Below are 15,577 nucleotides of genomic sequence, written 5' to 3' on the forward strand. Positions count from 1 at the left end.
AATGAATCCTAGAGCTGTGATTTTGTAATGATAAAATATTATACCTTCTAACATCTTTCTAACAAGAAAAGTCTTTCTCATGTATGAGAAAAGTCAGAATGACTATTTTCAGAGGAAAGAATATCACCAGAAAAATTTGATCACAACTTACTATTATCTTTAAGTGGTTCTTAATATGAATTAGAATGGAATAGAGATGGATGACCTTTTCAAGTTGCTTCCAGTTGGAAATTCCTAGATATGACAGTATTTCTTTCTCATTCACCATGATACCAGAGAAATATTGCCTCAGAAGTGTAAGTCATTCATGGATATAATTATGAACCATAGAGTCTGATGGATCATAAAAGATCCTCTGTCCTTTCTGGCAGGGCTCTGAATACTTGGCAGGATTTATTTTCAAAACAGTTCCAAGATGGGGAGAGCCAAAGGCAAGGCTGGCAGAAATGTATAGAGATGATTGCCTTCTCTGTTTTTGGCTCTAGCTGGTGCTATTTAGCCATCATTTTGTGGAAACAAACACAAAGCATGGCCATTCCTTTTTAAATGGAGAAAAAGAGCTAAGCTAAAATTAGACCTTCTGTTTGGTGCAGTCTAGTCATGCAGCCATACCTGGTGAGCCTTCCTCTTTGAATGGCACACTCTTCCAAGGCAGATGGAGTAGTTCTGTATCTCATTCTTTCACATATGGGCCATGTTCAAACTATGAAGTTTTATTTAACTCTAAATTCTATTAGTCAAAAATTCTCCTGTAAACATCAAAACGAGTCTCTGTTAACTGTAACTGAGGAAGACAGAGGTTTTCTGGCTTTTGTTATCCTTTTTTAAAAACATGTATAGAAAATGCTAAATCTGTCACTCTATGTAATTTAGTCCTGATAACTAACGCTGCAGATAGAATGGATTGTCTACAAAAGTGTGCTTTAATTCCATGTGCTCAAAGAATATTAATTTGAATTGGATTACATTCACTGAAGATGAATTGGTTTACAAGAATGTCTGAAACCTCCTCTTTACACATAAGCCTCTCCAATAAATGGTAATAATCCAACCTGCTGCTTGAAACTGGACTATTGTTGAAGATTTTCTGCTTAAATTAACCAAGTTTAACAAACGGTATTTCCTGTGATTGGTGATATACTTTAATGCTTGTGTCGGTTGTGGCATAACTAAGGAAAGTAAAATAAGTATTTCAGAAATGAGAAGATATTCCTGCAAAGGTAATGTTTTAAAATTTCTGCCTGAGTCTCAAATGCCCCAGAATGTTCAACAACTTCTTCAGTAATAGAGAGCAGTTAAAATGCTTCAGTTCTGTCACCCACATTCCTGAATTAGCTAACAATGAGCATTCCATGTATATTGTTTCATGTGATCCACTATGATGAAATCAATATACATGAAAATAGTTTTCTTTCTCTCCTTATAAAAATTATTCACTAATCTTATATAAGAGGGGCTTGTCCATGCTTAAATTTTAAGTATTATCCCTTTCCAAAATTGCCCTCTGTTTTATCTGCATTTTAAACTGCTTCAAACAAAATTGAGAAAAAAGTTTTCTGCAGATATTATATTTGTATTTTTCTGAATAAATTATGACAATTTACAATCTATTTCAGAATAAGAGTCCATGTTTCTCTTATATTCTGGACGAGATCTGGTTTTTCAGATTTGCTTTCAATTTATCAGAATAGCATGCCATCGGAGTGATAGTTCATGAATCTTTCTTCTTAGTAATTCCTTTTTAACTATGTTTTTATTATTAGTTTTTGTCTTTAATTAGCATGTAAAGGAATGAGTTTCATTTCTCATGCATATTCTGCCTCTGTTAGCTCCTTATTTGGTCCATTGCCCTGTGTACAGACAGTCTTGTTGATTTTATTCCTTCCTTCTAGTAACTGCCTCTCTTTCTCTGTTGTCACAGGGATTCCTCACCCTATTGTATTCTTCTCCTTTATTTTAAGATCTTTTGTCCCTTCTCATTAGATAATCTATTCATCTCCTGAAAATCACTTTTATGTTATAATGAATAAGGCCGTCTTTATAATACTTATTAGAATGTTCTTCTGTTTTTATAAAGTGCTTGCTGGTTTGTCATGAGTAGTCTTTTTTTTTCCTGTCTTGAAATATTCCTATTTCCTCCTAAAGTTTAAGAAATCACTTTACTAGGCATTACAGTTTTTGTTAGTAGTGTTTACTTCCAAGACTTGAAACAGACCTTAGAATTGATGATGAAAGATTTGCTATTACTCTGGTGTGTTCATCTTCAAATGAGAGTTGACAATTTTCATTTATAGTACTTCATAGGTTTTTCTATTTCTGACATTACAACCGGTAGTTGATGAGATAATGGAATGTTATTCACCAGTCTTGTTTATTTTGAGGTTGGAATGTGTCTTATGTTTGGATGTTGTAATGATTCATGTTAACTGGCAACTCAGCATAATATAGAAGGACTTGGGGGAAAGATGTGTTTATGGGAGATGATCCTTATTTCATTGGTTGACTTGGGATGATGATCTATCCACTGTGGAGGTCACAAATCCCAATGGCTCATACTGGAATGTTTCTGATGGAGGAAATGACTTAGCATGAACACTCATACATGTATCCCTTTTTCACATCTTGATTGAGGATACAATGTGACCAGGTGCCTATTGCAACTGCCACAGTTACTTGTATGCTTTGATAGACACAAACTTCTCCTAAGTTTCTGTCAGGGTATTTTATCACAGTCAATGAAAAGTAAGACAGATAGAAATTGGTTTCCATAAGTGAGGACATAGCCATGATAGACATGACCATGGAACTGTTTGTAGATGGGATTTGGAAGAGTTTATGCTACAAAAGTTTTTGAACACTGTAAGCAGAGCTAAATAGGACATTTTCATTGGTACTTAAAAGACATGAGTACTAAGAGATTGCATCAAAGGGACCTTAGCTCTTGAGGTCTCAGAGGTTTATAGGGACATTATCAGGGACTAAGCTAAAGATGATTCAAGTGAGACCAAATGCAGATGACAAAAAAAATGAAGATCAAGAAATAATGTAATGAAATAGAGAATAAAAGCAAACCACTCATTGATTGAAGCATAGCTGGTGCTTTGGAAAGAATAACAAGATTGATTAACTCCTATCCAAACTAACAAAGAGAGAAACAAACAAACAAGAAAACAAAACCTAAAAGTAATAAAAGTGTACAAGAAAGGGACTTTTGCAACAGACTCATAAAATTCAGATAAACATCAAGAAATACTTTGAAAAATTATTATTTTATCAAGTCAGAAAAATTAAGTGAAACACTTGTGACCTACCAAATTAAAGCCAGAAGACAAAAATTATTTATAATCAGCAGCGAGGTTTAGCACAAATTGACATTCTTTCTACAAAAGAAATTACACTGGAGAACTTTAGAAATAGTCAAAAGTATCTGCAATGTACAGGGTACACAATAGCTTACAAAAATTAGTAGCCTTTCTATATACTAACAAGAAACACAGTGAGAAAGTGATCACGGGCACACTCCCTTTTACACTAGCATTAAAAAACAATTTTTTTTAAAAAAATTACACACTGGAGTACTACTCAGAGGGGGAAAAACAATGAAATCTTGAAATTCACAGGGAAATAGATGGAACTAGAAAAAAACCATCCTGAGTGAGGTAATCCAGACACAGAAAGATAAACATGGTATGTACTCACCCAGAAGTGGGTATTAGACATAGAGTAAAGGATAACCATCCTACAATCCACACCTTCAGAGAAGCTAGGAAACAAAAAAGGACCCTAAGAGAGACATACATGGACACCCAGAGAAGGGGAAAGGGACAAGATATCCTGAGTAAATTGGGAGCACAGGTGGAGGGATGAGGGAGGTAAGAGAAAAAGGAGGGAAGGGGGGAGAACATGAGGGATCAGGAATATTGAGTTGGGGGAAGAAAGAGAAGGAGAGCAAGAAAAGAGATACCTGAATAGAGGGAGCCATTATAGGTTTAAAGAGAAATCTGGCACTAAGAAAATGTCCAGGGATCCACAAGTATGACCCCAACTAAGAATCTAAGCAATAGATTATAATGAGATTGATGACTGACTACCTTATATGCCATCCTAGAGCTTTCATCCAGTAGCTGATGGAAGCAGAAGCAGACATCCACAGCTAAACACTGAACTGAACTCCTGGAATCCAGTTGCAGAGAGGGAGGAATGATGAGCAAAGGGGTCAAGACCATGCTGGGGAAACCTACAGAAACAGCTGACCTGGGCAAGTAGGAGCCCACAGGCCCCAGTCTGACAGGTGGGGAACCAGCATAGGATCAAACCAGGCCCCCTGAATGTGGGTGTCAGTTGGAGGGGGCCTGGGAATTCTATGGAGCCTCTGGCAGTGAAACCAGTATTTATCCCTAGTGCACAAATGGACTTTGGGGGACCATTCCCTAAGAAGGGATACTCTCAGCCTAGATACACTGGAGGAGGGCCTAAGTCATGCCCCAAATGATGTGACAGACTTTGATGATCCCCCATTGGAGGCCCCACCTTGCTGGGGAATGGATGGGGAATCGGATGGGGGGGTAGGGGACATGGGAGGATGGGAGTGAGAGGGAAATGAGATTGACATATAAAATAAGATTGTTTTTAATTCAAATAAGATTTTATTAAAAACAAATAATTCTACCTAAGACCGCTAAATGGAAACGTCAAGTCTCTGATGAAAGAGACTGAGAAAGACACTAGAAACTAGAAAGACATCCTGTGTTCATAGATTGATAGAATTAATATTATGAAAATGATCATCCTACCTGAAGCAGTTTACAGATTCAATACAATCCTAATAAAAATAACTAAAACGTCTTCACAGCATAGAAATAGAACACAAAAGGCATCCTAAAATTCACATGAAACCAGAAGAGATCTGAGTAGTCACAGCAATCCTGAGCAAAAAGATTAATACTGAAGGAATTGCTATTCCAGACTCCAAGACATATAATAGAGCTGTAGTAATAAAAGCAATAAGATAATAACACACAAAAGATATGTAGACCAATGGAATAAAATGGAAGACCCACACATGAACACTTACAACTACAGTCTTCTGATATTTCACAACAAGAAAAAATGTAGTCATTAGTAATTGGACATTATTTTCTGGTTTTTCAGATGTCTCAATTTATTTTACTATGGTACTGGGGAGCTCTGAACAAGTTGCAGAGTCATTGTCCTGTTATTTACACATAGTAAAAAAATATATAATTCATGATCAATAATTGACCAATCCCTCAAATTACAATGGAATTATACATACAGGTAAAACAAAGAATGTGGAATATTATGAAATGCTCTTTAAAGACATTTGACAGGCGTGAGTAAATGTTGAGATATACATATTCAGGATTTGGAAGATTGCATAACTTTGATGTTATTTCTATTCAGAATAAATAATAGATATTCAGTTCATATTGTGATACAGTCAGTGTGGCTTTCCAAGTTGAGTTTAACAATGTAAATTCAACATTAACATCTACTACTTAAATAAGCCCATTTGTTAACAAGAATGATTGCTAAGTCTGATTTGATATGACATATATCAATCAATCTATATAATAATAGATTGAGATCAGATGACAGTATATAAAAGTTAAAAGAGATGATATATTCATAATAGATATATTGTAGACATAGATCAATGGTAGATTAACATTGAATATATTAACATTGAATAAATAATGATAGGGTATAATTAGATGGAAAAATAAATAGATATATGCTATAAAGTGATGATTGATAGATGATAGAGAATAGATTAATAAGAGATATAAAGTAACATCAATAGAGATATAGTTGAATATAAGAGTTATGAATTAAATCATTAATACCTAGATTAAAAGGTAAGTAAATGCATATTGAGCTAACCTTGGAGTATAAATGTTTGGATGTTCACACATCCAGTTTAAGCCAACATGCCATTTTAAAGTCTGTCATCACAACAGCCAAGAGAGCCGCCATATGGATATATTCTAAAGCTCAGAGGAATCTCACCTGCAACTGATAATCCACAAGAGAAACAGAAATGTGATTAAGCTAACCATGTACCACAATGTACTGCTTTTATCTCTCTACACATACCTTTCCTACAAAGGAATACTTTCAGGTGGTGCTATTGCTCTAGTATCTTCTATTCGCATTCTGGATTTGCATTGTGTCCATTATCCTATTCCACTTATACGATTAAATTTGTGTGCCTCCTGTCTGTTTTAATGTGATGCTGTTTGTACTGTAATCAAGGGAGTCTCCAGTGAATAAAGTCAATGGTTTCAGAGGGTTCTTAAGCCCTCAACAGACATCAGCTGAATGCTAAGTGTGCCTCCAAATCCCCTGGTACTATATATTCTAACCATGAAAGAAATGTCATTATTGTAAATTCCCAGGTTTTGTCTGGGAATCTTGTACTAGATCCCTTGAGCATCAGTTCAGTTAATTAATTTAAACAATTTCCTCTCTAATCTCTAAAACATTTTCATATTTAAGACAATAAATGAGATACTTAAGGGGTTCACTCCTGGTTGGTCACTAACATTCCAGGGAGTTATAAAATTACTTCTGGTCTTTAGTGGCATGAATATGTCTCTCTCCCTATATTTCTGACATGAACAAGGTTAAAGCATGGCTCCTTTGCTTTCTTCCACTTGCTTTGGTTTAACATACATAGCCTGACACGATCCTTTTTCTTTCAGCAATAAATTTCATACGTGGCTTGATAGGACATGCCAATTTCAAGATTAAATTAGTTAATAATAACTTTGAAATTAGTGATTAGTTTAGAAGAAGAAGAATTGCACTTACCTTGAACCAGTACGTAAGGTCAATGCAGTGGGGGTATGATGGCTCCAGTAACTTTGACACTAATTGGCGATTATGTCACACATTAAAGGTAGTCAGCCTGAATGAATCCTCATGAGGTTTTCAGGGAAAAAGCTATTTGTTCACAAATCTACTTTTCTCTATTTGAACCATTGGTTTAATTTCATAAAATGCTGGGCTGTGACCTTCATGATAAAATTTCATTGCACGTGATGCCTTTGTCACTGAATTGTCAGATTGAAACAAAGCCTAGAATCTAACATTTTCTCTAAAATAAAATCAGCAGCCTATTTGTCAATATGAGTTTAATTGTTCATCCTTAAAACAACTTCTCAGAGGGAAAACATCTGAGATAAAAAAATTACAAGAGACTGGTACTTATTCACAGTGGTTTATGTTTGCATAGCCCTTAAAATCAAAGTCATATAATTTTATGATTACTATAACTTGAGTACACACACACACACACACACACACACACACACACACACACACACACACACACACTTGTATGCTGAATATTATGGTATTAATGAGCCCAGAGATTTGGAGATGTCAAAATTATGCACAGTTATTGTCTCTACATTAAGTGAGACAGATGGGGGAAACTAAGAGAACACTTGTTATTAGATCAGCCTTGTCCAGGCTGCCCATTCAAAACAGCAGAGTGGCTCCTATATATAAAGGAATCTTATATTATGCTAGTAATCTCTCAAATGTCTTTTCAGTAGAAACATTAAATATTTACAGCTTATATCACATTTCATTTAAAATATTTACTCATCAATATGATTGTCCTCATAACATTGATTTCACAGTGAAGATCATGTTTGGATGATGGAGTATAGTGTTTATTTGTAAATCATTAAATGCTAAGATGCTTCTTTAAGCATTATCACCTGGCAAGACCCAGTTTTTCTAAAGGAATTTATAATTGAAATGGTTGATCATCCGCAGATTCACCACATAAGAGTTTGTATAGCTTTCATTGTTTAAACAAATATAATAATCTCATTATGTTTTCTATTTTAGATTATTAATTTAAACATAAATTTTGATAGTTTTTTAGCTCATAAGCCTGAATGCCAACATAGCTTCAATACAAAGGATAGAACTCTTATGCCCAATAGCTGAAAATAAACTCAGTATTTATAAATTAAAACATAAAATATTGAGGGTTATTATGTATAAAAACGTAATTTAAGAAAACTAAATTTCCTGGCATCTTTCTACTCTCTGTGCATTTATGCATAAGAATTTCTCCATTTTTTTACTTTAATTTTTTTGCAGATTTTTTAAATTTGATTTAGAAATAAGATTGTTTTACATGTCAATCCCAGTTCCCTCTCCCTCCCCTCCTCCCCTACCCCCCCCAACTAAAATGCTATCTATCACATATCCTTTCTGCTCCCCGAGGAGGGGGAGGCCTTCCATAGGGAGTCATCAGAGTCTATCATATCTTTGGGATAGGGCCTAGAACCACTCCCATGTGTCTTGGCTCAGGGAGTATCCCTCCATGTGAAATGAGTTCCTAAAGTCCATACCTATGCTCAGGATAAGTAGCCATCTACTACAGGACGTCCCGTAGGTTTCCGAGGTCTCCTCATGGAAACCCATGTTACTGGGGTCTGGATCAGTCCCATGCTGGTTTCCCAGCTATCAGGCTGGGGAGCAAGAGTTCCCGGATATTCAAGTCAGCTGTTTCTGTGGGTTTCACCAGCCTGGTCTGGACCCTTTGCTCTTCACTCATCCTTCTCTGCAACTGGATTCCAGTTCAGTTCAGTGATTAATTGTGGGTGTCTACTTCTACTTCCACCAGCTGCTGGATGAAGGCTATAGGGTGGCATATAAGTCAGTCATCAATCTCATAATCAGGAGAGGGCATTTAGCCTCTCCTCTGTTGCTTAGATTGATAGTTGGTGTCATCTTTGTAGATCTTCAGACCTTTTCCTAGTGCGTGATTTTGCTTTAAACCTAAAAAGTCTCCCTCTATTATAATATCTCCTTTCTTGTTTTCTTCTATTCTTCCCCTGACTCAACCTCATGCTCCCTCTTGTCCTCCTCACCCCTCCTATTATCCCATTCTCATTCTCCTATCTCCCTTCTCCCTCTTCCGGTGCTCCCAATTTGCTAATGAGATGTTGTCCCTCTTAGGGTCTTCCTTGTTTACTAGCTTATCTGGCAGTGTGGATTGTAGGCTGGTAATCCTTTACTCTATGTCTAAAATCCACATATGAGTGAGTACATACCATGTTTGTCTTTTTATGATTGGGTTACCTCACTCAGAACGGTTTCTTCTTAGTACCATCCATTTTCTTGCAAATTTCAAGATTCCATTGTTTTGTTTTGTTTTGTTTTTTTGATGCTCCATTGTGTAAATGTACCACATTTTCTGTATCTATTCTTCAGTTGATGGGCATTTAGGTTGCTTCCAGGTTCTGACTATTACAAATAGTGCTGCTATGAAAATCGTTGAACAGATGTACGTATTATATGAATGTGCTTCTTTTGGGTATATGTCTAAGAGTGGGATTGCTGGATCTTGTGGTAGACTGATTCCCATTTTCCTGAGGAGTCGCCATACTGATTTCCAAAGTGGCTGTACAAGTTGGCACTCCCACCACAAGCAGCACTCCCACCTTTCTCTACATCCTGTCCAGCATAAACTGTCATTGGTGTTTTTTATTTTAGCCATTCTGACAGGGGTAAGTTGGTATATCAGAGTTATTTGATTTGCATTTCCCTGATGGCTAAGGATGTTGAACACTTTCTTATGTGTCTTTCAGCCATTTTAGATTCCTTTATTGAGAATTGTCTATTTAGTTCTGTACCCCACTTTTTAATTGGATTGTTTGGTGTTTTGGAGACTAGCTTCTTGAGTTCTTTGTATATTTTTGACATCAGCCCTCTGTAATATTTGGGCTTGGTGAATATCTTTTCCCAGTCTGTTGGCTGCCGTTTTGTCCTGCTGACTGTGTCGTCCTTTGCCTTACAGAAGCTTCTCAGTTTTAGGCGGTCCCATTTATCAATTGTTGAGCTCAGTGTCTGTGCTACTGGTGTAATGTTCAGGAAGCAGTCTCCTGTACCAAGTAATTCAAGGGTATTTCCCATTTTGTCTTCTAATGATTCAGTATGGCTGTATTTTTGTTGTATCAACCAAGACTCTGTATTTATGTGACTGAGATCTCAGTCATTGTCAGACTAGCTTGAAGCAATTGTGTTGGAGGTAAGTAGGTATCTTAGCCAATATTTTTGTGTTGTGATGAGACACCATGACCAGACCAATCCAAGAAAGGAAAACATTTAAAGAGGGCTTGCTTATAGTTGAGGTTTAGTTCTTTATCATCATGGTGGGAAGACAAGTTCTGTAGAGGTAGCTGAGAGTTCTACATCCAGATCAGCAGGCAGCAGGGAAAAAGAAAGCACCTGCAGTAGCTCTGCTTTGGAAAACCTAAGTCCCACCCCCAGTGACACACTTTCTCCAACAGGACCACACCCACTCCAACAAGGCCACACCCCCATGAAGTAGCACCACTCCCTAATAACCAAACATTCAAATCAATGGGCCTAAGGCTGCCATTCTTATTCAAACCACTATCACTATAGAAAGTTCCTCTCAGTGAAAAGGGACCTATTTAACTGCTGTGCTACACAACATAAGTATGTCTTAACTTTTCATTTTGTTCCTGTTCTCACTTCTCAGTTCAAGGATTATTATATTCTAAATTTGGTAGTAAAAAAATACAAGATGCCCAAAGACACTGAAAGCTTTTAAATAAAATATAAGGAAACAAAATTAGAAAAAAATAGAAAAGAAGTGTGTATTCAAGTTGTAAATACTTTCTATTAGTTTTATTGATGGCAAAGATAACTTGAATTGATTTTAACATATTGTAAAATAATAAGCTAATATTTATTTTAAGTATGCAATTAATGTTTTGATAATTCATATTTGTCTTTACTTTTATTTTCTTCCCTCTTCATCCTTATGATTTATCATCATAACCATCATCATCTATCATCATGTCTTCACTCCTAATACATTCATTCTGATGACTACAAATAGTACATTGACTAAATCCTGTAGTTCTTTTCAATTACTATACAGCTGTACTATTTCTTACATCTCGTTATCATGTATCTATTCTTTAATAGATTTCACACTTTTTCTTGCCTATAGCGTATGTCTAAGGATGAAGAAGAGGAATCAAGTTTTTTTAAGAAGCTATATCAATGTATTTTAAGAAGCTATTCAAATGCAGACAGCAGTGGAAAATACAGAGATATAGTGATCCGCAGACGAACACACTGATCCCCAGAAGAAAACATAGGCTCAGACATTATAGCGGCCAGTTAAATTAAGAATGTAAAGCCTTATATTTCCAAGAAGTGAAACTGGGATAATCATTATCCACATAAAGAATGGTTTATTAAGTTATATTTTCCAATGAAGAAAAACTACCAAAAAGAAAATTAAAACATGATTTAAAATTGAGAGTAAATTCTCATTGTGCACATTTAATAGAATATTACCAATCTGCTTTAAAATAAATGTTTAAATGAGAAGGAAGAGCATAATAAAACCATGTGAAAGAGAGATTATTGAGCATTCCTCTGAGGAGGGCCTCACACATTTTATCAGATATATAGACTAGTTTCAACTTTTATCTCAATTTCTATTCTAAGGATCAAAATGACAATATAGTTTACAGACATACCAACCTCTATCACATTACCAAATTCTTTGGATTAAATGGCTTTCTTTCCCTTTGTCTATCTTTGGATGGAGAACACTGTCAGAAATATAATATTTATGAACAAAAATAAAACGGTGGTGGTTCACAAAAGATGAAATTCAAACAACTGACTCCTAAAAAAATCAAACTTGCATGTGCACACATACCCACACTCCCCCCACACATACATACACACATTGTTCTATGTTGGATTACTTTTTATTTTATATTAGAGGTATTCCCCTTGCCCATGTGTCATAGATCAATGTATATGCAGCATATCACAGTATTATCAGCTATGCTGCTCTTTGCCTGCTGTATGCCTCACAATTATACCTGTGTTTTATTTGCCTTTTCAGTTTTAATAAATCTTTTGCTAAAAAAACTTAATTTTTGTGCTATTTTTCATATTTGAAGTGGCCTCTTGAGTCCTCTGTTTTTCATGATGCTTAGACATGCATATTATTCTCTGTGATCCAATACTAAACAAATAAAATGTCAAGTTGTCCATTATCATTAAGAAAATAATTAGCTCTAGCTACCAGAAAAATATTTTAATGGTGACAAATGGAAACTGAAACTGGGCAAAACCACAATGGACCAAACACCAGTTCTAAGAATGGCATTGCTAGAGGTGAGGATTGCCAGGTGAGTGTTCTGGTCCTCCCTTACATCCTAAGTGAGAACCATGGCTTCAGGGACACACATGACATATAACTGAAACTAAATGGTGGAACCCGGATGTGTACCACAACCTACTGGACTGCTAAGCTCGGCTTCCTCCTCCCAAGCTTTGTCCCAGTTTTTGCCTTAAGTTCTTTAAATAATAGATAGATAGATAGATAGATAGATAGATAGATAGATAGATAGATAGATAGATAGATAGATAGACCAGACAGGCAGTCCAATGGTAATGTATTCCGTGGGACCGCTCATGTTGTACAGGAGCTCTGCTTTCTCTCCTTCCCACTAAAGCTCCCACTTATGGATTTATAATAAATGTCCCTAACACTTGTGTACACTGATCCTCAAATTCCAATCTTCACATTTGGAAAATAACAAACAAAAAACCTCTCTCTCAGGGCAGCTCTGACAGGAGGAGAGTTTTCTCACCCAAGAAAGTTGATGCCATTTACAGACAACCCAATATTTCCATATGATTGCCAATGGATAAAATCTAGCTAAAATGTTGAAGATAGGGTCTTTCTCTAGTGTTTGAGATAGACTTCATAGTCTTGATAAGGGGGCACATGTAGAATAGCAAGCAGGTGTCTCTCTTCTTGCTGGGATTTTAGAAAATATCATTTGAGAGATGATTTAATTGGTGTTGATATATGGTATTTTAATTAAAACTGTGTTTCATCTTCTGGGATATAGTAAAAAAAATAACATCTTGACTCACCAATGGATCACTGAGATATTTCAATTGTCTCTCAGACATCTACTAGATTGATTCTCTTTTAGCTAGGAATAAAATGTCCTTAAGCTTTCATTAGAGTGATACTGAAAAATTTATTGCCCTCCACAGGAAATCGAAAAATTCCCAAGAGGCATATGCTCTTATCATCATAGATGACTCATAAATTTGGCTTTTATTGACTTAGTTCAATTTATCAGTCATATGCCATTGTATTTGGTCTATACATGTTCATGAACATACTTGCCCAACTGTAAAACATTGCCCTTTATTTTAATTTTTACAATGCACACATAATCATGTTTGAATTAATATATATATATATATATATATATATATATATATATATATATATATCTTATCTTCTGAAGCCTATTGACAGAAAAAGAAAGATGTACACACTTATAGTGATAGAGTTTTAAAGGCTATTACTGGGGAAATCAGGGTTCCCTTTTGGCTTCTTGGTATTCCTAATAAAAGAAATTTAAAGTGAATTTAGATGGAAACTCAGGGGCAATTTTGTTAGTTTGACAGAAAACTGACAAGGCAGGAAAGCTGAAAATCATGGACCTTCAAGGAGAAAGGAGATGGAGAAGAGGAAGAAATAAAAACACATTTCTTTCTGAGTTAGATTCTAAGAAAGCTGCCATAGTTAGCAACTGAAGTCAGCAAGTAGCTCTATGGCAGAAACTTGGCATGGGGATCTAAGTTTCCTTAGACTTTTGGAAACAGACAAAGAAAAGAAAAGAAAAGAAAAGAAAAGAAAAGAAAAGAAAAGAAAAGAAATGACGAACACTATATGTTCGTTGAATTTTAACCCAGTTCAGGAGCAACTGATCTTAGGGAGTAATGGACTTCAGATCCCAGCACCCACATCATGTGACTCACAATCACCTGTAACTTCAGTTCTGTGGTTCCTGATACCCTCTTTTAGCCTGAGAAGGCACTAGACACACAGACATACCTATTCACATCAGGATTTAACCCTCGTATACGAATGGACTTTGGGAGCCCACTCCACATAGAGGGATACTCTCAGCCTAGACACACAGGGGTTGGCCTAGGTAGGCCCTGCTCCAAAGGATATGACAGACTTTGAAGATCCCCCGTGGAAGGCCTCACCCTCCCTGGGGAGCAGAAATGGTTTGGGATAGAGGGGTTGGTGGGGGGCAGGGATGGAGGGGAGGGAGAGGAAACTGGGATTGACTTGTAAAACAAGATTGTTTCTAATTTAAATTTTATTTAATTTTTTGACAGGAAGTAAACCGCTCCATTTACTTCTTTTAAATCCAAATCCATTCTGGGCAGAAACTGATCTTTTGGTCTGTTTCGGGCAGGAGCTCTTCCAATGCTAGCCCCTTTCGATTCCCATCTGATTTCAGTAGTGAGGCATACAGGGGCTCGGCTGGGTCATCCCCCTTCAGACAGATGATGGTGACAACAAACCCAATCTGAGGTTTACCACAAACAGTCTTTAGTCAGAAACCGGAAGAATCCCCGCTATGTGATCATTTGCTTCTGTTGAGCCCTAAGAATTTGTGAGTGCACTGCACTAAGTTTGGGAGTTCATATGGCTGCTCTCCTGCTTAATTATTTAACATATTTTTCTTTTATGTCAAAAATCCATCACTTCCCTTTATCAAAGTAAATATTTAATATTACTTATTTCAAAATTGAAATTTCAGTCTCTAAGACCCCCAGAAGCTCAGGCCTCCAGAATCTTTTCCTAGGACTGCGGCCACCCCAACCACCAGGCAGGAAGCAGAAACTTGATGCAAACAGCAAGAGGCTTTAATGAAAGGTAGACGTTTGTACAAACAGGCCCTCTCAGCATGCAGGCTAGAGAGCAGCCCCGTCCCCTGGGCACAGGCGTTTTCAAAGACAAAAACCATAAGCTTAGGGAGGGGCCTCAACTCTGCCCTTTGAATATGTGACCAGAGTCATGGGTTCCTAGGAGGCCCTTTATCTTGAGGGGAGGCCTGGGAATCAGATGGCCTCTTGACTTCCCAGTTGTAAAACCTGCAAACCTCAGGATATGCTTCTCTTGCTGAGCAAATGTTAGCTATCTCTTTGTTTCATAGGGACCCTTAATTGTTAATTATTGATTGACACATTGGCCAGTGGGGCAATCTGTTTCCTCCATGAGCCCCTCGGGGAGGGTGGCCATCTGGGAATTCTTGGTACCCAGTTATCTTATGGCCTTGTAAGCTGGTAAATTCCAGGCACTAAGTCATAGTAGTGGCCTTAATTTCTGGGTTAGGCTGCCCTACATTCAGTTTGGAGAGTTTCCTTATCTGGGCTATATTTCTTTGCTAATTTTTAAGTCTCTCAAGTCCACCTCTGTATTTATCTCTGTGTCATTTGTATAGTCTTCTTTTTCACTTTACTTGTAGAATTTGTTCTTATATTTCATTTGGCATTATTTCCAAAAAAAAAAAAAATTCCAATTCTTGTTACATCATTAAAATGTACTGGGTTTGTGTGTGTGTGTGTGTGTGTGTGTGTGTGTTTCCTTTATGCACTTGGCAAGCTTTCCCCACACTCTAAAGGATATGCAGACTCTTGAGTTATT

This window comes from Cricetulus griseus (genome assembly GCF_003668045.3).
Source record: "Cricetulus griseus strain 17A/GY chromosome 1 unlocalized genomic scaffold, alternate assembly CriGri-PICRH-1.0 chr1_0, whole genome shotgun sequence".
In the NCBI taxonomy this organism is placed as follows: Eukaryota; Metazoa; Chordata; class Mammalia; order Rodentia; family Cricetidae; genus Cricetulus; species Cricetulus griseus.